This window comes from Hordeum vulgare, chromosome 1H (assembly GCF_904849725.1).
Source record: "Hordeum vulgare subsp. vulgare chromosome 1H, MorexV3_pseudomolecules_assembly, whole genome shotgun sequence".
In the NCBI taxonomy this organism is placed as follows: Eukaryota; Viridiplantae; Streptophyta; class Magnoliopsida; order Poales; family Poaceae; genus Hordeum; species Hordeum vulgare.
In genome coordinates this window covers 367166543-367190926 of record NC_058518.1, presented here as the reverse complement: position 1 = coordinate 367190926, position 24384 = coordinate 367166543, and positions in this window count along the sequence as shown.

The window sequence follows — 24384 nt, the reverse complement described above, 5'->3', positions numbered from 1 at the left end:
GTTAGTAGCTGTGTAACTTCCTATGTGAAACTCCTTCACATTATATTTTTGCTTGTGCTTGTAGTACTCTTGGATAGCTACTGCCACATATCTTATTTGGCATATTTGGGTGGCTCTAGGTGCTTTGCATGTAGCCCTCAAAAGGCCATGATGTTGTTTATGGCGGATTGTGTAGTTTTGGTATTTTGATGATTGTGAGTGCATAGTTGATGGTGTGGTGATATTCTTTGCACCACCCCATCCATGTTGGTTTGTTTTACGTCTTGGCAACCTGGAAACACCAGAGTTATGCCATTGGTGTGTGTTGTGATGAATTTGACACGTAGCACTTCATTTCTTGTTTCGTGTTTCCCGTTGATCCGTAGCTCCGTTAGTAAAGTTCTTTATATGATTTTGCATCATTTTCACGTGACGCATCTGATCATGTCATTCTCATGCATTTCAAGATAGCTTAGGGTGCAGTTCTGTCCAGGAACTTGCATTTACTTCTCATGCTTGTGCTAGTGATAGAAATAGAGATGCATGTTCATTTTCATCTCATGCATCATGTGCTTGTTGCATCTTGAGGTGCTTTTGTTCATTGGATGCTATTTTTATGTTGGGTAGCACCGGGATCGGAGAACGAGTATGTGGATTCGGGGGAGTACGTGCAGGATGAACAAGAGTTGTTCCAAGCTGAGGACATCACACGCAAGATGATATGACCTTGATTCCATCTCTAGACTTGTTATGCTAGATTACGTTTCCTTTGTTATATGCTCGCTGCCTACCACTAAAATAATTGCATCCTGAATTGCCATGAAATCCAAACACTTATCCCTTCCTAGCAAATCTTGAATGGCTAAGTAGGCTTTGCTCAGCTACTAATGTTAGCGTTGCTAGTTGCACGTGCTTTGTCTCCTGTGATAACATGAGTTTGATATCATTATGTTAAATATGTTATTTAACTAATGCACCTATATACTTGGTAAATAACGGAAGGTCTAGCCTTTTGCCGGGTATTTTGTTCCGTTATTGCCGCCATAGTTACCGGCTACCGGTGTTTGATTCCATGATGATCGCTCCTAACACGTTCAGGGTTGTTATGGGGACTCCCTCGATAAATCGCGTAGTGCTAAGACTTGTCCGGTAGGACCCAACATTGGTGTTAATTTGCTAATCACTTAATAATAATCTGCATAGGGAATGATCACCCCGAGGATCTTTAATCAACAACCCGGGTCAGTGCTCCTCATGAGTGTTGGTCCAATCTAGAGTCGTGTGTGGGGCCAACCCGGGGCAACTCGGGAGATGTCTATCAGGCCACTGTATGTTCTGCTCATCCGCCGTGCCCTGAGACTGAGATACGCGGCTCTTATCAGGGTCGTCGACACGTCGGGAGGTCCTGCTAGTCTTGTCTTACCTTAGCGATATATCTTGCGTATAGGAATCCCGGTGAAGCTTTGGTTCTCCCCAGAGTTGAGGTTTTCCTCTAAGGAATCCGACGAGATCACGAGATTCGTGATAGAGGATTACTTTGCGGCCCGTGTACGTTTGTGATGGACTAGTTGGAGCACCCCTGTAGGGTTTAATCTTTTAGAAAGCCATGCCCGCGGTTATGTGGCAACTTGGAATATTTGTTAACATCCGGTAATAGACAACTTAAACATAAGCTAATAAAATTGCCAACTGAATGCATAACCGTGACTGACCCCTTCGAAGATCTCTCTTCGGTCGGGAACACGGTGGGGTTATGATTGACGTAAGTAGGTGATCAGGATCACTTAGTGATCAGTTAATCTTCGATCACTAGTGTAGATCACCCTCAATACATGTTCTTCGTAAGTTAGCCACCATATATGCTTAGGATGCTGCAACCTAAATACTCCACCTTCCCTACCTAATAACTTGACTAGTTCTGGCACCGAGGTCATAGATTGTTGAGTCCCCGTGGCTCACAGATTCCTTCACAACACCAATAGGTTCAGGTACCCCCGAGACAGGTGATCCCGACGGCACACAGCTGGCGTGGCAGTATGATGAGGAGAACGACCGCCTGTACGTGAACTATCCAGAAGACTGAGGCGTGGCCATGATCGTGGGCAAGCATGCTGGGTAGCATAGTCATTTCTCATGTTTTGTAGTACGTAGCGGAACTACCTTGTTTGGATGCGTGATGTAACTCTGATATATTTATGAGATGACGGTTGAATCCCTTATTGTCATTCTTCTATTACTATGTGTGTGTTATGCTACCATGTTTGCGAAACGCTTAGATGCGCTTCTTTCCAATTCGGGGCCTTGTTTCCAAATCGGAAAGGACCGCATCTTAGTCGTTACATTCTTCCTCTCATTTTCCTCCCTAGCATTAGTTGCTTTGGTGGGATTTTGGAGAGAAGGATTTGGGCACTTCGTGTGCCCTTACCATTGCATTTTGTGCATCGGTTTGAGTTCTCCACGGTGATACGTGGAAGTGAGAAGTTGAGAAGCTTATTACCTTTGCGTACTTGGTACCCCTAGAAGCTTGCTGGTGCCTCGGAGCTCAATCATTCTGGTGTAAATCTCCGGGCAAGCGTCGGGGTCTCCAATTAAGTTGTGGAGATTGCCCCAAGCATTTGTGGTCACCTCGAAGCCATATGTCGTTGTGGTGAAGCTTTGTGGTGTTGTTGGGAGCCTCCAATTAAGTTGTGGAGATTGCCCCAACCTTGTTTGTAGGGGTTCGGTGACCGCCCTCAAGGGTCCCTTAGTGGAATCACGACATCTTGCATTGTGCGAGGGCGTGAGGAGATTACGGTGGCCTTAGTGGCATCTTGGCGAGCATTGTGCATCCACACCGCTCCAACGGAGGTTAGGATCCGCAAGGGTGTGAACTTCGGGATACATCATCGTCTTTGTTATCTCTTACCCGAACCCTTTACTTATGCACTTTACTTTGTGATAGCCATATTGTTTCTTGTCATATATCTTGCTATCACATAGTTGTTTATCTTGCTTAGCATAAGTTGTTGGTGCACATAGGTGAGCCCAGTTGGTGTAGGTTTTGTGCTTGACAAATTAAATGTTAGTTTTATTCCGTATTTGTTCAAGCCTAAACCATATCTATTTTAAAGTGCCTATTCACCCCCCCCCCCTCTAGGCGACATCCATGTCCTTTCAATTGGTATCATAGCTAGGTCTCTCTTTATTAGGTTTAACCACCTATAGAGTAAGGATGTCGACTAGGGGTTTAGGATTCTTTGGCATTCTTAGTTTCGATGGCACAAATTTTGATGTTTGGGTAATTCGCATGCTTAATCACTTTAGGGTCATGGACCCAAACTTGGAGCGAATTGTAGATATGGGTTTTTCTCCTCCAAAGGATTCTCAAAATATATCTTTAGAGGATGAGAAAAACTCTTATCTCAATGCTCAAGCTTCTAATGTGCTTTTTGATGCTTTGAGCAATGTAGTTATATTTCAACTCATGCCATTCCGGGATGCTCATGCATTGTGGACAAAGCTTCAAGATAAATATGGTATGTCCAAGATTTGTGGGAATGATTGTCCTCCCTCCAACTCCAGCTGTGTGGTCTTCTCAACTTCATCTACTTCACCTACATGTGGATTGCCACAAGGTAATGATATGGTGAGTAGTGGAGATCATTGCAATGATGATAGTGGGCTTATTGTTTATGATCCTTCATCACTATGTTATTGTGCTTCATCTTTGGGCATTAACACTTCGAGCACTCTAAATGTTTTACATGCTTGTGTTGATAGTCCTTGCGTATCATGTAAAAACTGCTTGACTAAATCTCATGATGATATGCTTCCTATATCTTGTTGCCATGATAAAAACGTATATATTTCCTTGAGTTGTTGTGCTAACAATGTAGAGGAAATTCATCACTCCATGGAACAAGATGTGGCCTTGAATGATGCTTCAAGGGATCCTACATCATTATCTATTGTTACTCACCTTTGCCTTATGGCTAAGGCTTCAAAGGTATCTCCTACTTTGAATCCCGATGTATCTCATGATGATGATGTTGATGATAATGAGGATGAGAATAATGATGAAGAGAGTGATATTATTGCATACTTAAAAATTAAGGGTGAAATGATTTTTAAATTCTTTATAAGAATAAACTTGCTTGTTCCAACTTCTTGGAAATCATGTCTATTCCCATTGAGGGCAAGAAATACATTGAGGAGTTGGAAGCTCATCTCTAGGAGCATGAGGCCACCATTGAGACAATGGAAGGTCATGAGCGTGATTACGCTAACGAGATCGCGGAGCTATCTCAAGCTCTTGAAAATGAACAAACCACCAAATAATCTCTTGAGGAAACCTTTGCTATAGAATTATCTAGATTAAAGGAATCCCATGATAGAGCTCTTGAGGTGGCTAATGATTTTAGAACTAAAAACGATAAGCTTGAAGTTGCACATGCTAAACTCGTTGAGGACTATGGGCACCTCGAAAATGGCTCAAGGGCTATTAAGAGTTCGCTCATCGAACTCACCGAGTCTCATGCTCAACTTGAAGCTTCATATGCTAAAGAGCTTGCCATTTTTCCTTCTCCTCTTATTGTTAATAATGATGCTTGTGCTACTAACTCTAGTTCTTGTGAAGCATCCATTTTAAAGGAGAATGTTGAGCTAAGGTCTCAACTTAAGTTGCTATCTAGCAATTATGGGAAATTGGAAGAAAGTCATGTAATGCTCACAAGCTCTCATGATGATCTTCTAGTATCCCATAATGTGCTAAAATTAGCTCATGAGGCTATTACTACCAAGGTAACATCGAGTGAGCCTCATGTGGACATTAGCACTACTTCTAGTCAAAAAGCTATATGCCATGTGCTAGTCCTCGTAATACATCTACTCATAATGTTGCTACATCTTGTGACGAATTACTTTCTATGCCTTGTTGCTTTAATAATGAAGCTTATACTTCCTCTAGTAATTGTGTTCATACTAACCATGTAGAGGAAATCAAGGAGCTCAAGGCCCAAGTCACTTCCTTGAAGAAAGACTTGGAAAAGAGTCATGAAGGAATGTCCAGACTCAACAATGTCTTGTGTGGGCAAAAATCCCCAAATGACAAAGATGGACTTGGATTCAACTCCAACAAAAAGAATAAGTCCAAAAGCTTCAAGAAGAAGGGCCAAGAACAAGTCAAGAATTCGGCCAAGATTATTTGCTTCAAGTGCAAAATTGAAGGGCACCATGTTAGATCTTTCCCACTAAAGAAGATGCCCCAAAGTCACAAGCAACAAGGGAAGCAACCACAAGTTCAATCACATAATCAACTACAAGTTGAAGAAAGGCCCCTTCCCAAGAAGACCCAAGCCAACACTCCTCATGTTGAGAAATTAATAGGGAAGAAATTAAAGGGTAGATGTTGCTACTTATGTCGTGAGAAGGGTCACTTCGCTTCTTCTTGCACGAGAGGTAATTTATCCAACCCAATAATTATTGATGATATCTATTCTCTTGGGAAGGATAAGGTTGGCAATGTGTTTGCCAAGTTTGTTGGTACTCAAAGTGGTGTCAAGAAAAGTACCATTTGGGTTGCCAAGCCTATTGTGACTAACCTCTTAGGACCCAACGTGGTTGGGGACCAACAAGCTCAAACTTGATCAATAGGTGAATGTGGAGGACATTAGAGACTTAGATACAGAATGAAGAATTAAGGGGTCTTCGTCATTCATATTATCTCAAGCCAAGTCATTTGGATTATCGAGTTTCTATCTTATATCCAATGTGCCTCCTTCCGGTAACTTGTACTTAAACTGTTTACATTGTTAGTTGCTTGCCCCTTCGCATGTTGTGGTTTTGTACCTTGCATGTGTTTGTATATGTTGTGCTTCGAACTTGCTTATCTTGAGAAATCGAGTATGTGTTTGTTGGTTTGCATATCATGTACATGTGAGTCTTGTATTGAGCCTTTTTGCATCTTGTTTGTATCTTTGTTGGCTCTTGTGAGAGATTAATGGATTATCCCATTGTGGGGGAGTGATGTGCTTTGCACACCTCACAATCCTATAAATGTGTATACATGGGGAATACCACTTAGTATTGATATTTCAAGATTATATAGTTTCTATGTGGTATGTCTTACTCATGAGAAATTCAAATTCTATATGGTCCATTAATTATCTCTTGTTGGTTTTAATTTGCCACTTGTTAATAGTGTTGGGTTATCACATTATGGGGGAGTAATATGCTATGTGCATATTACAAGCCTAGAAAATGTGTACATTTGAGGTATTGCCACTTAGTGTCGATATTGTAAATTATCTTGTTCCTAGGTGGCATGTTAGCTCTACAAGTGTCATTTTCTTGCGTTTTATGGGTAAAGATGATCTTGGATATATTTGCGATCTACCAATGAGTATCATTTCCCAAATACTTCTTGTCCTTGACAATTGGTATTCCCATCATGTGGTAGGAATTGCTAATCGTCTTTACATTGCGTTTTGTGTTTCGTTTGTCTTCCTTGCCCCTTGTGGATCTATTTTAACATGTTTAGTGCTTTTATAGATATATAGAAAGTGATGATACCATCTTGTTCATTTTGTATTTAAATGCAAATTCTATATAATGCACATCCCTTGGGGGAGCTATCCTATTTTCTTTAGAACACTCACTTTATTCACCCATCATAAAATCTTTTGTTCCCCATCAAGTGTGTGTTGATGGGAGGAAAGTCTTGCTCTTTATGATGCTTTGTGCCATCATGAAAATTTGTTGAGGGTTTGGTTTGTTGGAACCTAGCTCTCTTTTGAAATAGACACCTCGTGTTTGTTTTCCTTCAACGGGTATCTTGTTTCCTTTTATTTGGCACGTGTAAATGGATATCTCATTCCTTGAGGTATCTTTTAATTGATATTCTTCAAGTGATAGTTTTTTGTTTGGTATCTTATTATCACTTGATACCTTGTCTTTTGGTGTATTATCAACTTTGTTTTTAGTTGATTCTTGAAAGCCTTGAGCATGCATATTTACTATACATAGCTTCTTTTGCTTGCTTGCTTGCTTTGACCCAATATATAGGGGAAACTCCACCTTGCCATAAATTGGCTAAAGTGTGCATGAAATTCAAATTCATATCTATGTACACATATGTATGTGGAGTTTGTCCTTTGTATTGTTGGTTTTCTAACTCTTTGGTCCCAATGAGCTTGGGCACCATTTTGTTTGTTTTGTTGTTCCAGGAACAATTGGAGATGCGTTGGATGCTCGTCTCACCTATAAGGAAGGTGTTGAGACCATGTGATTATTGGAGCCAAGTTAGTATGATCAACGAACAACTATCTACTACATCAATCCAATGTTGTCTCGGTAACAAGTATCTACTTCATGCATTCATTTCTTGCAAAGGACCAAACCTGTCTTTTCTTTTCCAGGTTGCATCATGGCATGAATCTCTTGATTCGTTCTTGTAGTACTTGTTTCCTTTCTCAAAGCATCCGAACGATGATGTCTTATTGCTAGTTGGGATGTCTTTGATGTTCGTATGTTGGAAGTTCATATTGTACAATAAGAAAATATTAGGCCATGTGCTATGCTTCCAAGCAAAGATCTTATTGATATATTTATGACTTCTTCTTGGATATCTTGTTTGTTCCTTCGTGTAACCATTTCGTGTGTACATCCTTCTTTGTGGATATATATCATCATGATTGTCTTCTACTTAGAATATTTTACACATGAGAGAAGTTACATCTCTAATTGATATCCTCTTTTCTTTCACGTCCACCGTTGCATTTCCTTTTTCAATTTTGGTGGCTTCGTGAAAGGATATGTCTTGCGGGAGTATCTTAGTTTCCTACATCTTGATGCACTCTTTGGCCGTGAAGATTATTTTTCCTCATGCTTGTCTTGATGAGGGTTTTGCCATTTCGATTGGTATCCCTCCTCTTGACAAGGTTCTTATTTCCTATCTTCACCATGGGTTGTGGCAAGCGTTGGTTCTTATTTTGTTTATTAGTAAGCTTGTGAACCCATTTTCTAATATGTGTGTGTGGGAATGATATGCCTTGCACTTTGTTTCTCATTTCATCAAGACTATGTTGATGAGTAATGCTCATCCTTATCTTAGTCTTCTCAAGTGCTTGGCCATGACTCACACACATTATTTTGGTTGAGCCTATTCTTAAGTTGCTTCTTTTACATGTTGCTCAACCATTTGTTTTGTGCAAGTGATATGCTTATTGTCTCATCTATCTTCTTGCACTCGTTGTGTGCTTTTATTAATTTTGGGGGAGTAACGATCCTATTTTGTGCACTTGTATCAAATACAAAAATCTCTTATTAGTGCACAAATCATGGGGAGATTCTCTAGTTTTGATAAAACACTCTGTTGCATGTATCATAATATCTTTTATTCATGTGGCTCGAAGGACCATATGATTGTTTGTTCCATCTGGTATCTTTTGATTGCTTGCCTCTATTTTTGTATGTCCTTGTGGCATACGATCCTTTTATTTGCAATCTTTGGGTCCTCGATATAGTTCGTTTTCCTCCAACTTCTTATAATTCTATATGTGTATTTCTCTGCACTGATTTGTTGAGAAGTACACACTTTTTGGAGGACCACCTACTATATTGGCTTTCTAAACTTTTTGACCATTTTGGCAATCGATGCCAATGGGGGACAAGTTTAGAGAGTTTAGTTTGGTTATGCTTAGAGGGTTTTGCTTTTATTGCATAAGCATTTACATCTTGTATGCATGCATTATTGCTTTGCATGTGTGTGCTTGGTTATGCTTATTTCCTTATATAAACTCTCTTTAAGTGGTTGTCATCAATTACCAAAATGGGGGAGATTGTTAGAGCATATTTCTCCATATGTGGTTTTCTGTTTTAGGATAGATTGATGTACTGTCAAGGGGGACTCTCAAGTGAGTAGCTTGATCGTATCATTCATTGAGAGCTTAAACCATTTTTTGGTGTTTCTCTTTGTGAGTTTTAGAGCTTATGGTCATCTTCATGACAAGCTCGAGTTCATCGAAAATGGAGTCCATATGCATCTTCTATGATGTTTTCGATGTTGGCAGTTCTTACCGGTCTTATTCAAAGAAGGGTTCTCACCATTTTCTTATGAGCCTTTTCTCACTTGCTTCTTATTGATATTTCTATCAAGATTGTGTTAGCCCATGCCGTTAGCTTTCCAATAAACTTGGTTTCGTTGAATTCGGAGTCCATATGCGAAAGTTAGAGAAGTTTCAGTATCCAGCGGTAGTACCGCTCGTAGTGCGAGCGGTAGTACCGCCCCCGGAGCGGTAGTAATTTTTTACTACCGCTCCCTAGAGGTAGTACCGCTCCTGTAGCGGTAGTACCGCCCCCGGAGCGGTAGTAATTTTTTACCACCGCTCCGTCAGACTGTTGTTTGCATCCTTTTTGGCCTCAGCATGGTTGGTGAACCTACCGAGCGGTAGTACCGCTCCCATGAGCGGTAGTACCGCTCTGTGCGGGTTGTGAAGCATAACGGTTGGATTTTTCCCCACCTATAAAAGTGGGTCTTCTTCCCCATTGAACCTTATCTCTTTAGCTCGTGTTCTTCTCCCATTGTTGACCTTCTTCGAGCTTGCTAACTCTCAATCCCTCCAATGGTTCTTGCAAGTTCTTGAGAGAAAAGAGAGAGGAGATCTAGATCCACATTTCCACCAATCACTTTCTCCTCTAAGTGAGGGGAACCCATTGGGTCTAGATCTTGGAGTTCTTCGTGTTCTTCTTCATTCTTCCTCTCATTTTCCTCCCTAGCATTAGTTGCTTTGGTGGGATTTGGGAGAGAAGGATTTGGGCACTCCGTGTGCCCTTTCCATTGCATTTGGTGCATCGGTTTGAGTTCTCCACGGTGATACGTGGAAGTGAGAAGTTGAGAAGGTTACTACCTTTGGGTACTTGGTACCCCTAGAAGCTTGGTGGTGCCTCGGAGCTCAATCATTGTGGTGTAAAGCTCCGGGCAAGCGTTGGGGCCTCCAATTAAGTTGTTGAGATTGCCCCGAGCATTTGTGATCACCTCGAAGCCATATGCCATTGTGGTGAAGCTTTGTGGTGTTGTTGGGAGCCTCCAATTAAGTTGTGGAGATTGCCCCAACCTTGTTTGTAGGGGTTCGGTGACCGCCCTCAAGGGTCCCTTAGTGGAATCACGGCATCTTGCATTGTGCGAGGGCATGAGGAGATTACGGTGGCCTTAGTGGCATCTTGGGGAGCATAATGCCTCCACACCGCTCCAACGGAGATTAGCATCCGCAAGGGTGTGAACTTCGGGATACATCATCGTCTCTGCGTGCCTCGGTTATCTCTTACCCGAACCCTTTACTTATGCACTTTATTTTGTGATAGCCATATTGTTTCTTGTCATATATCTTGCTATCACTTAGTTGTTTATCTTGCTTAGCATAAGTTGTTGGTGCACATAGGTGAGCCTAGTTTTTGTAGGTTTTGTGCTTGACAAATTAAACGTTAGTTTTATTCCGTATTTGTTCAAGCCTAAACCGTAATTATTTTAAAGCGCCTATTCACCCCCCCCCTCTAGGCGACATTGACGTCCTTTCACAAGGGTACGTAGATCTAATCTCCACTCGTAGATTGACATCACCATGATAGGTCTTCGTGTGCGTAGGAAAATTTTTGTTTCCCATGCAATGTTCACCAACAATGGCATCATGAGCTAGGTTCATGCGTAGATGTTATCTCGAGTAGAACACAAAAGGTTTTGTGGACGGTGATGTTCGATTTGCTGCCCTCCTTAGACTTTTCTCGATTCGGGGGTATTGTTGGATTGAAGCAGCCCGGACCGACATAACTCGTACGCTTATGAGAGACTGGTTTCATTGATTGACATGCAACCTCATTGCATAAAGATGACTGACGGGTGTGTGTTTCTTCAACTTTAGTTGAATTGATTTTGACCGAGGCGGTCCTTGGAGAGGTTAAATAGCAATTTGCACATCTCCGTTGTGGTTTTTGCGTAAGTAAGATGCGATCATACTAGATACCCATAGCAGCCACATAAAACATGCAACAACAAATTAGAGGACGTCTAACTTGTTTTTGCACGGTATGCTTGTGATATTATATGGCCAATGACGTGATGTGATATATTGGATGTATGAGACGATCATGTTGTAATACTTAATATCGACTTGCACGTCGATGCTACGATAACCAGCAGGAGCCATAGGGTTGTCGTTAAACTAATGTTTGTGTTTCAGAAGCGTTTACTATATTGTTAGGTCATAGCTTTAGTACTAATAGCACAGATAGCATGACAACCTCGATGGTGACACATTGATGGAGATCATGATGATGGAGATCATGGCGTGGCACCGCTGACAAGAAGATCATGTCGGTGCTTGAGTGATGGAGATCAAGAAGCACAAGATGATGGCCATATCATGTCACTTATGAATTGCATGTGATGTTGCTACCTCTTGAGCTTGCGTTGGTTTTTCCCTTGAAGAGGAAAGGGTGATGCAACACAGTAGCAGTAAGTATTTCCCTCAGTTTGAGAACCAAAGTATCAATCCAGTAGGAGTATCAAGACAAGTCTCCAAAGTACCTGCGCAAAAACAACAAACTTGCACCCAACGCTATAAAGGGGTTGTCAATCCCTTCACGATGGATTGCAAGGTGAGATCTGAAGGTGGAAAGTTCAACAAAGTGAAAGTGTAGAGCTGAAAATATGAAGTGAAGTAGACCCGGGGGGCATAGTGTTCACTAGAGGCTTCTCTCATGATAGCAAGTATTACAGTGGGTGAACGAATTACTGTCGAGAAATTTATAGAACCGCGCAATGTCATGACGATATCTAAGGCAATGATCATACATATAGGCATCACGTCCGAGACAAGTAGACCGATACTGTCTGCATCTACTACTATTACTCCACACATCGACCGCTATCCAGCATGCATCTAGTGTATTAAGTTCATAACAAATAGAGTAACGCCTTAAGCAAGATGGCATGATGTAGAGGGATAAATTCATGCAATAGATATAAACCCCATCTTTTTACCCTTGATGGAAACAACACGATGCGTGCCTCGCTACCCCTTCTATCACTGGGTGAGGACACGGCACGGTATGAACCCAAAACCAAGCACTTCTCCCACTGCAAGAATTATAGATCAAGTTGGCCAAACAAAACCCACAACTCGAAGAGAATTACAAGGATACGAAATCATGCATATAAGAGATCAGAGAAGACTCAAATATATATCATAGATAATCTTATCACAAATCCACAATTCATCGGATCTCGACAAACACACCGCAAAATAAGATTACATCGGATAGATCTCCATGAAGATCATGGAGAACTTTGTATTGAAGATGCAAGAGAGAGAAGAAGCCATCTAGCTACTAGCTATGGAACCGAAGGTCTGTGGTGAACTACTCACGCATCATCGGAGAGGCACTGGTGTTGATGAAGAAGCCCTCCATTTCCGAATCTCCCCTCCGGCAGGGGACCATAACGTGCCCCAAATGGGATCTTGCGGAGACAGAAGCTTGCGGCGGCGGAAAAGTATTTTCGTGGCTCTCTCGTGTGGTTTTAGATTTTTAGGGAATTTATAGGCGGAAGAAATAGGGCAAAGGAGCCACGGGGGATTCTACCTAACATATTTGCCCTTTGTAACTTCTTTCATGTGACATGAATGTTCAGATCCGTAGGATTCAAAACAATAGTTTTCTATTGACATGAAAACAATAATACTTCAAGCAAACTATTAAGGTGATCATGAACTTTTGAAATAACAAGGCCAAAGAAAGTTATCCCTACAAAATCATATAGTCTAGCTATGCTCCATCATCCCCACACAACGAATTTAAATCATGCACAACCCCGTATTGGCCAAGTAATTGTTTTCGCACTCTTACTTTCTAAAACCTTTTTCAACTCTCACGCAATATACGAGCGTGAGCCATGGATATAGCACGATAGGTGAAATAGAGTGTGGTGGAGGTTGGAGGCAAAAAGGAGGAGATGGTCACATCGACTCGGCGTATCAAAGGGCTATGGAGATGGCCATCAATAGATATCAATGTGAATGAGTAGGGATTACCATGCAACGGATGCACTTAGAGCTATAAGTGTATGAAAGCTCAAAAGGAGAACTAGTGGGTGTGCACCCAACTTGCTTGCTCACGAAGACCTAGGGCAATTTTGAGGAAGCCCATCATTGGAATATACAAGTTGATGACCCACAAGTATAGGGGATCTATCGTATTCCTTTCAAGTAAGAGTGTCGAACCCAACGAGGAGCAGAAAGATCTCACAAGTGGTTTTCAGCAAGGTAATATCTGCACGCACTCAAATTATCGGTAACAAGTGGTTGTGTGGTGAGATGATTCATAGCGAGCAACAAGTAGCAAAAGTAGCAATGGTGCAGCAAAGTGGCCCAATCCCTTTTGTAGCAAGGGACAAGCCTGGACAAAGTCTTATAGGAGGAAAAACGCTCCCGAGGACACACGGGAATTTCTGTCATGCTAGTTTTCATCATGTTCATATGATTCGCGTTCGTTACTTTGATAGTTTGATATATGGGTGGACCGGCGCTTGGGTACTGCCCTTACTTGGACAAGCATCCCACTTATGATTAACCTCTCTCGCAAGCATCCACAACTACAAAAGAAGAATTCAGACAAAGTCTAACCATAGCATTAAACTAGTGGATCCAAATCAGCCCCTTACGAAGCAACGCATAACCTAGGGTTTAAGCTTCTGTCACTCTAGCAACCCATCATCTACTTACTACTTCCCAATGCCTTCCTCTAGGCCCAAATAATGGTGAAGTGTTATGTAGTCGACGTTCACATAACACTACTAGAGGAAAAACAACATACAACAGATCAAAATATCGAACGAATACCAAATTCACATGACTACTATTAGCATGACTTATCCCATGTCCTCGGGAACAAAAGTAACTACTCACAAAGCATAATCATATTCATGACCAGATAGGTAATGAGTAGCATCAAGGATCTGAACATAAACTCTTCCACCAAATAATCCAACTAGCATTAACTACAAAGAGTAATTAACACTACTAGCAACCTTACAAGTACCAATCGGAGTCGCGAGACGGAGATTGGTTACAAGCGATGAACTAGGGTTTGGAGATGAGATGGTGCTGATGAAGATTTTGATGGTGATGAGTCCTTCCCGATGAGAGGAGTGTTGGTGATGACGATGGCGACGATTTCCCCCTCCGGGAGGGAAGTTTCCCCGGCAGGATCGTCGTGTCGGAGCTCTAGATTGGTTATGCTCAAGTTCCGCCTCATGGCGGCGGCAAATCCTTTGAAAAGCCTCCTCCTGACTTTTTCCCGGACGAAACCCTTCTCGTAGCAAAAGGGGGGAGCCAGAGGGCCAGCTGGGTGCCCACAAGCCCCCTAGGCGCGGCCAGGGGGGTGGTCGCGCCTAGCAGGCTTGTGGCCACCTGCTCGCGCCACTCTCGCACTTCTTCGGCCTAGTATTTTCTATAAATCCCAAAAAAAATCCTCGTTGATTTTTACGGTGTTTGGAGTTGCGCAGAATAGGTATCTCAACTTTGCTCCATTTTCAGGCCAGAATTCCAGCTGCCGACATTCTCCCTCTTCATGTAAACCTTGCAAAATAAGAGAGAAAAGGCATAAGTATTGTACCGTGAAGTGAAATAACAGCCCAAGAAGTGATAAATATGAACATGAAAGCATGGTGCAAAATGGACGTATCAACTCCCCCAAGCTTAGACCTCGCTTGTCCTCAAGAGAAAGCCGAGCTCAATAAATATGTCCACATGTTTAGAGAGAGAGGTGTCGACAAAACAAGATACGAACATGCAGGCATCATGATCATGATTAGAACAGCAATACCAACATATAATCTCTCATGCTAAAGTGACAATTCCTTCACAAAGTAAAGTATGGATCAAGAACCTTACCGAGAAGTAACAACCGATAGCCTTTAGTCATTGAAGCAATTGCAATTTATCACAACATCGGAAAGAGTCAAATAAGAGCTTGTAAAGCAAATCCACATACTCAATCATCTTTTCATTCTCTACAATTGCTACAACTCACGTGGTACTCAGGAGATCAAAGTTTCAGATGGACACATAGAAAGATAGGGGCTTATAGTTTTGCCTCCCAACTGCTTACCTCAAGGGTGATGTCAACAATAATAATTCATGAATACTTACTTCCAAGTAGACATATGAATATAGATCTTTCCCTAGCGTATGACGTTAGCCAAGATAAAGGCGAAACAAGGAATTGGTGAAGATCACCATGACTCTTTCAAGGGCAAAAAGTAAAGGTACAAGATAGGCCCTTCGCAGAGGGAAGCAGAGGTTGTCATGCGCTTTTGAGGTTTGGATGTGTGTCCTCTTAGTGGGGAGGAACGTCACTTTATATTTCCTTCTGTGATAAAGAACTTTATTATGCAGTCTGTCGCTTTTATGTCTTCCTCACCACAAGTTCGTACAAAGCTTATTTTCCACACACTAATAGATCATACATATTAAGGAGCAATTTTTATTGCTTTCACCGATGACAACTTACTTGAGGGATCTTATTCAATCCATAGGTAGGTATGGTGGACTCTCATGGTAAAACTGAGTTGAAGGTTTATGGATGCACAAGTAGTATCTCTACTTGGTGCGGGAGTTTTGGCTAATATGAGGTGGAAGCAATCATCACATGCTAAGGGATCTCTAATCATATGACATTGTTCAGAACCAAGCAAACACAATTCATTATATTGTCTTCCTTGTCCAACATCTACTTCTAAGCATGCAATAGTTTAGTGAGTGTTCACAATCATAGATGGTGTCAAAGATGATATATTTATATGTGATCCTCTCCTTCTTTATCACTTCCTATTAATTGCAACAATGACCAAGGTCTATGTTTGTCTACCCTCAACAAGTTACAATCATCATCCTTTTTATATGTGAAGCCATCACTTTCCATAAGATCATTACATGATCTTTCATGCTTTTGCTCTTTTCTCACTCTTTTGCTCATGGCAAGAGGCAAAGCCCTCAACTAAGACACTCTTTATTATATGGCTCACGAGCTCGAATACATCGGGGGCGACACAAAGAAAAACTCAAGACTAAAACACTAAGACCTTTAATCTACTAGAGAAAGAGAAAACTGAAAAGGAACAAACTAAAACAAAGGTAAAGGCAAAAGATGTGATGGTGATGCGATACCGGGGAAACTCCCCCAAGCTTGGCACAAGCCAAGGGGATTGCCCATACCCATGCTCAGTTGTCTTCCATTGTAGGTGATGGTGGTGGAGTTGTTGCAGAGGTCTTGAGCTTGTTTAATTTCCACCTGGGCATAAAATTATGCTCCCTCAGATCATCATTTCCTCTTCAAGCTTCAACACCCTTTGGCATAATTCCTACTTACTCTCCTGCAAGAAACGAGAAGGGATAAACAGAGTCTTAGGTTTCTTCCTTAAGTCAGGGAACCTCGACTTCTTGAACTCCACATGGGTGTTTCCAGGAGGAGGTAGAGGAGCCTCCTCGTCATCGAAACTTGTTCCTTCCTTCCCCTTGGGTTCATAATCTTCCTCCTCATCAGTGGTCGAGCCATAACAATCCAAGTCCCCATAGACCTTGGGGTTAGCGGGGTAATCAGCCACATAGCTCTCCCCCTCTAAATCCTGAGAAGACATCTTGACCTAAATCTGCGGCAGAAAACAGGCTCGAAACGAAAATAGAGGAAATCTGCGTGATACGAGGGTCAGACCTTTCGGGAGAATATATAATGACTTTTTTCCAGACATGAAGGAGTACTCCGCATGAAAAAGGAGTCCGGGAGGCATACGAGGTGGCCACAAGCCCCCCAGGCGCGGCTAGGGGGTGGGACCGCGCCTGGCAGGGTTGTCGCCTCCTCGCACGCTTTCCGGACTACTTCCAATTTTTCTATTTTTTCAAATATTCCAAAACGAAGAAAAATCTACTGCAAAAGTTTTGGAGTTTGTTTTCTTACCGAATCACATACCTCTTTGTTTTCAAAGTCTGAAACAGGCTGATAAATATCCCTTAGGTATTCTTCCGGAGTTATGGTATTGATAATATTGCTTTCAACATTTATGGGAGTACCTGAGATATAATGCTTGATTCTCTGCCCATTTACCACTCTCGGACAATTACCTTCCGTGTTGTTGATCTTGATAACACCGGAATGATATACTTCCTCAACAATATAGGGACCTTCCCATTTAGAGAGAAGCTTGCCTGCAAAAAATCTTAAACGAGAATTATATAGCAAGACATAATCACCTACATTGAACTCATAGTTTTGTATCCTCTTATCATGCCACCTCTTAACCTTTTCTTTGAACAACTTGGCATTCTCATATGACTGAGTTCTCCATTCATCAAGCGAGCTAATGTCAAATAACCTCTTCTCACCAGCAAGTTTGAAATCAAAGTTGAGCTCTTTGATTGCCCAATAAGCTTTATGCTCTAGCTCAAGAGGTAAATGACATGCTTTACCGTACACCATTTTGTACAGAGACATGCCCATGGGATTCTTATAGGCAGTTCTATAAGCCCACTGTGCATCATCGTGCTTCTTAGACCAATTCTTTCTAGACCTGTTGACAGTCTTTTGCAGAATTAGTTTAATCTCTCTATTGCTTAGCTCTACTTGACCACTGGACTGAGGGTGATAGGGAGACGCAATTCTATGGTTGACATCGTACTTAGCAAGCATATTACAGAAAGCACCATGAATGAAATGTGAACCATCGTCGGTCATTAGATATATAGGGACTCCAAATCTAGGGAAAATAACTTCTTTAAGCATCCTGATAAAGGTGTTGTGATCAGCACTACTAGTGGGGATAGCTTCTGCCCACTTAGTTGTTGGAATTATGCCCTAGAGGCAATAATAAATATAGTTATTATTATAATTCCTGTATCAAGATAATCGTTTATTATCCATGCTATAATTGTATTGAATGAAGACTTATATACATGTGTGGATACATAGACAAAACACTGTCCCTAGCAAGCCTCTAGTTGGCTAGCCAGTTGATCAAAGATAGTCAGTGTCTTCTGATTATGAACAAGGTGTTGTTGCTTGATAACTGGATCACGTCATTAGGAGAATCACGTGATGGACTAGACCCAAACTAATAGACGTAGCATGTTGATCATGTCATTTTGTTGCTACTGTTTTCTGCGTGTCAAGTATTTGTTCCTATGACCATGAGATCATATAACTCACTGACACCGGAGGAATACTTTGTGTGTATCAAATGTCGCAACGTAACTGGGTGACTATAAAGATGCTCTACAGGTATCTCCGAAGGTGTTCGTTGAGTTAGTATGGATCGAGACTGGAATTTGTCACTCCGTGTGACGGAGAGGTATCTTGGGGCCCACTCGGTAATACAACATCACACACAAGCCTTGCAAGCAATGTGACTTAGTGTAAGTTACGGGATCTTGTATTACGGAACGAGTAAAGAGACTTGCCGGTAAACGAGATTGAAATAGGTATGCGGATACTGACGATCGAATCTCGGGAAGTAAGATACCGAAGGACAAAGGGAATGACATACGGGATTATATGAATCCTTGGCACTGAGGTTCAAACGATAAGATCTTCGTAGAATATGTAGGATCCAATATGGGCATCCAGGTCCCGCTATTGGGTATTGACCGAGGAGTCTCTCGGGTCATGTCTACATAGTTCTCGAACCCGCAGGGTCTGCACACTTAAGGTTCGACGTTGTTTTATGCGTATTTGAGTTATATGGTTGGTTACCGAATGTTGTTCGGAGTCCCGGATGTGATCACGGACGTCAAGAGGGTTTCCGGAATGGTCCGGAAACAAAGATTGATATATAGGATGACCTCATTTGTTTACCGGAAGGTTTTCGCAGTTACCGGGAATGTACCGAGAATGACGAATGGGTTCCGGGAGTTCACCGGGGGGGGCAACCCACCCCGGGGAAGCCCATAGGACTTGGGGGTGGCGCACCAGCCCTTAGTGGGCTGGTGGGACAGCCCAAGAAGGCCCTATGTGCCATAGGAAGAAAATCAAAGAGAAAAAAAAAGAGGAGGTGCGAAAAAGGGGAAGGACTCCTCCTTCCAAACCTAGTTGGACTCGGTTTGGAAGGGGAGGGTTGCCCCCCTTGGCTCGGCCAAACTCCTTGGGGGTCCTGGGACCCCAAGGCAAGGCTCCCCCTCTCCCCCCTATATATACGGAGGTTTTAGGGCTGATTTGACACAACTTTGCCACGGCAGCCCGACCACATATCTCCACGGTTTTACCTCTAGATCACGTTTCAGCGGAGCTCGGGCGGAGCTCTGCTGAGATAAGATCACCACCAACCTCCGGAGCACCGTCATGCTTCCGGAGAACTCATCTACCTCTCCGTCTCTCTTGCTGGATCAAGAAGGCCGAGATCATCGTCGAGTTGTACGTGTGCTGAACGCGGAGGTGCCGTCCGTTCGGCACTAGATCGTGGGACTGATCGCGGGACGGTTCGCGGGGCGGATCGAGGGACGTGAGGACGTTCCACTACATCAACTGCGTTCACTAACGCTTCTTCTGTGCGGTCTACAAGGGTACGTAGATCGAATATCCCCTCTCGTAGATGGACATCACCATGATAGGTCTTCGTGCGCGTAGGAAATTTTTTGTTTCCCATGCGACGTTCCCCAACAGTGGCATCATGAGCTAGGTTCATGCGTAGATGTCTTCTCGAATAGAACACAAAAGTTTTTGTGGGCGGTGATGTGCGTTTTGCTGCCCTTCTTAGTCTTTTCTTGATTCCGTGGTATTGTTGGATTGAAGCGGCTTGGACCGACATTACTCGTACGCTTACGAGAGACTGGTTCCATCGCTACGAGTAACCCCGTTGCTCAAAGATGACTGGCAAGTGTCAGTTTCTCCAACTTTAGTTGAATCGGATTTGACCTAGGAGGTCCTTGGATGAGGTTAAATAGCAACTCATATATCTCCGTTGTGGTGTTTGCGTAAGTAAGATGCGATCCTACTAGATACCCATGGTCACCACGTAAAACATGCAACAACAAAATTAGAGGACGTCTAACTTGTTTTTGCAGGGTATGCTTGTGATGTGATATGGCCAACGATGTGATGTGATATATTGGATGTATGAGATGATCATGTTGTAATAGATAATATCGACTTGCACGTCGATGGTACGGCAACCGGCAGGAGCCATAGGGTTGTCTTTAAACTAACGTTTGTGCTTGCAGATGCCTTTAGTATTTTGCTAGGTTGTAGCTTTAGTAGTAATAGCATGAGTAGCACGACAACCCCGATGGCGACACGTTGATGGAGATCATGGTGTGGCGCCGGTGACAAGAAGATCGTGCCGGTGCTTTGGTGATGGAGATCAAGGAGCACGTGATGATGGCCATATCATGTCACTTATGAATTGCATGTGATGTTAATCCTTTTATGCACCTTATTTTGCTTAGAACGACGGTAGAATTATGAGGTGATCTCTCACTAAAATTTCAAGACGAAATTGTGTTCTCCCCGACTGTGCACCGTTGCTACAGTTCGTCGTTTCGAGACACCACGTGATGATCGGGTGTGATAGACTCAACGTTCACATACAACGGGTGCAAAACAGTTGCGCACGCGGAACACTCGGGTTAAGCTTGACGAGCCTAGCATGTGCAGACATGGCCTCGGAACACATGAAACCGAAAGTTCGATCGTGAATCATATAGATGATATGATTAGCATAGGGATGCTTACCACTGAAACTATAATCAACTCACATGATGATCGGACTTGAGCTAGTGTAAGTGGATCATGAACCACTCAAATGACTAGAGAGATGTACTTTTTGAGTGGGAGTTTAGCGAGTAATTTGATTAAGTTAAACTCTAATTATCTTGAACATAGTCTAAGTCCACTTTGAATATATTTGTGTTGTAGATCATGGCTCACGCGACAGTCACCCTGAATTTTAATACGTTCCTAGAGAAAGCTAAGTTGAAAGATGATGGAAGCAACTTTGTAGATTGGGCTCGTAATCTTAAGCTAATCTTACAAGCTGGGAAGAAGGGTTATGTCCTTAATGCTGCGCTAGGAGATGAACCACCCGCTACGGCTGACCAGGATGTTAAGAACGCTTGGTTAGCACGTAAGGAGGACTACTCAGTAGTTCAATGTGCAGTCTTGTATGGCTTAGAACCGGGACTTCAACGTCGCTTTGAGCGTCATGGAGCATTTGAGATGTTCCAGGAGTTGAAGTTTATCTTTCAGAAGAACGCCCGGATCGAGGGGTATGAGACCTCCGATAAATTCTATGCTTGCAAGATGGAGGAGAACTCGTATGTCAGTGAACATGTGCTCAAAATGTCTGGGTACTCAAACCGTCTAGCTGAGCTGGGGATTGAACTCCCGCAAGAGGCTATCACTAACAGAATCCTTCAATCACTGCCGCCAAGCTATAAAGGCTTTGTGTTGAACTACAACATGCAAGGGATGAACAAGTCTCCCGGCGAGTTGTTTGCGATGCTGAAAGTCGCAGAGTCTGAACTCCGTAAAGAGCATCAAGTGTTGATGGTAATTAAGACCACTAGTTTCAAGAGAAACGGCAAAGGCAAGAAGGGTAATTCAAAGAAGAGTGGCAAGCATGTTGCCAATCCGACGAAAAAACCCAAAACTGGACCTAAGCCTGAAACAGAGTGTTACTATCGCAAGGGTATGGGTCAGTGGAAGCGCAATTTCCCCAAGTATCTGGCTGATAAGAAGGCGGCCAAAGAAAAATCAGGTATATTTGATATACATGTTATTGATGTGTACTTAACCGGCTCTCGTAGTAGTGCCTGGGTATTCGATACCGGTTCTGTTGCTCATATTTGCAACTCGTAACAGGAACTGCGGAATAGACGAAGGCTGGCGAAAGATGAAGTGACGATGCGCGTAGGAAATGGTTCCAAGGTTGATGCAATCGCCGTCGGCACAGTTTCACTTCAGTTACCATCAGGATTAGTTATGAACTTGAATCATTGTTATTTAGTGCCTGCATTGAGCATGAACATTATATCTGGATCTTGTTTATTGCGAGACGGTTACTCTTTTTAAGTCAGAGAATAATGGTTGTTCTATTTCTATGAGTAACATCTTTTATGGACTTGCACCCAATGTGAGAGGATTGTTCAGATCGAATCTTGATAGTGATACACACATACATAACATTGAGACCAAAAGAGTTAGAGTTAACAATGATAGCGCCATATTTTTGTGGCACTGCCGCTTAGGTCATATTGGTGTAAAGCGCATGAAGAAACTCCATGCCAATAGACTTTTGGAGTCACTTGACTTTGATTCACTTGACACGTGCGAACCATGCCTCATGGGCAAGATGACTAAAACTCCGTTCTCCGGAACAATGGAGCATGCAAGTGACTTGTTGGAAATCATACATACCGATGTGTGCGGTCCGATGAGCATGGAGGTACGCGGCGGATATCGTTATTTTCTCACCTTCACTGACGATTTGAATAGATATGGTTATGTCTACTTAATGAAGCACAAGTCTGAAACATTTGAAAAGTTCAAGCAATTTCAGAGTGAAGTTGAAAATCATCGTAACAAGAAGATCAAGTTCCTACGGTCTTATCGTGGGGGTGAATATCTGAGTTTCGAGTTTGGTGCTCACTTAAGACAATGTGGAATTGTTTCACAGTTGACACCGCCTGGAACACCACAGCGTAATGGTGTGTCCGAACGTCGTAATCGTACTTTATTAGAGATGGTGCGATCTATGATGTCTCTTACCGATTTGCCGTTATCGTTTTGGGGTTATGCATTAGAAACAGCTGCATTCACTTTAAATAGGGCACCATCAAAATCCGTTGAGACGACACCATACGAACCGTGGTATGGCAAAAAGCAAAGTTGTCGTTTCTTAAAGTTTGGGGATGTGATGCTTATGTCAAAAAGCTTCAGCCTGAAAAGCTGGAACCCAAAGCGGAAAAGTGCATCTTCATAGGTTACCCAAAAGAGACAGTTGGTTACACCTTCTACCTCAAATTCGAGGGCAAAGTGTTTGTTGCTAAAAACGGAGCTTTTTCTCGAGAAGGAGTTTCTCTCGAGAGAATTGAGTGGGAGGAAGATAAAACTTGATGAGGTTGTCGAACCTCTCATCCCTCTAGATGGTGGAGCAGGGCAAGGGGAAACCTGTGTCGTTGCGATGCCAGTTGAGGAGGAAGTTAATGATGATGATCATGAAACTCCGGTTCAAGTTTCTGTCGAACCACGCAGGTCGACGAGACCACGTGCTGCTCCAGAGTGGTACGATAATCCCGTCTTATCAATCATGTTGTTGGACAACAATGAACCTGCAAATTATGAAGAAGCAATGGTGGGCCCAGATTCCAACAAATGGCTAGAAGCCATGAAGTCCGAGATAGGATCCATGTATGAGAACAAAGTGTGGACTTTGGAAGTACTACCTGAGGGCCACAAGGCTATTCACAACAAATGGATCTTCAAGAGGAAGACGGACACTGATGGCAATGTGACCGTTTATAAAGCTCGACTTGTGGCAAAGGGTTTTTCACAAGTTCAAGGAGTTGACTACGATGAGACATTCTCACCCGTAGCGATGCTTAAGTCCGTCAGAATCATGTTAGCAATAGCTGCATTTTTCGATTATGAAATCTGGCAGATGGATGTCAAAACGGCGTTCCTTAACGGTTTCCTTAAGGAAGAGTTGTATATGATGCAACCCGAAGGTTTTGTCGATCCTAAGAATGCTAACAAGGTGTGCAAGCTCCAGCGATCCATTTATGGACTGGTGCAAGCATCTCGGAGTTGGAACAAACGCTTTGATGAGGTGATCAAAGCATTTGGGTTTATACAAGTGGTTGGAGAATCTTGTATTTACAAGAAAGTGAGTGAGCTCTGTGGCGTTTCTAATATTATATGTGGATGACATATTGCTGATTGGAAACAACGTAGAGTTTTTGGAGATCATAAAGGATTACTTGAATAAAAGTTTCTCTATGAAGGACCTTGGAGAAGCTGCTTACATTCTAGGCATTAAGATCTACAGGGATAGATCGAAACGCCTGAGAGGACTTTCACAAAGCACATACCTTGATAAAGTTTTGAAGAGGTTCAAAATGGAACAGTCCAAGAAAGGGTTCTTGCCAGTTCTACAAGGTACGAGATTGAGTAAGACTCAGTGCCCAGCAACTGATGAGGATAGAGAGCATATGAGCACCGTCCCCTATGCTTCAGCCATAGGTTCTATCATGTATGCAATGTTGTGCACTAGACCGGATGTTAGCCTGGCCATAAGTATGGCAGGTAGGTTCCAGAGTAATCCAGGAGTGGATCACTGGACGGCGGTCAAGAATATCCTGAAGTACCTGAAAAGGACTAAGGAGATGTTTCTCG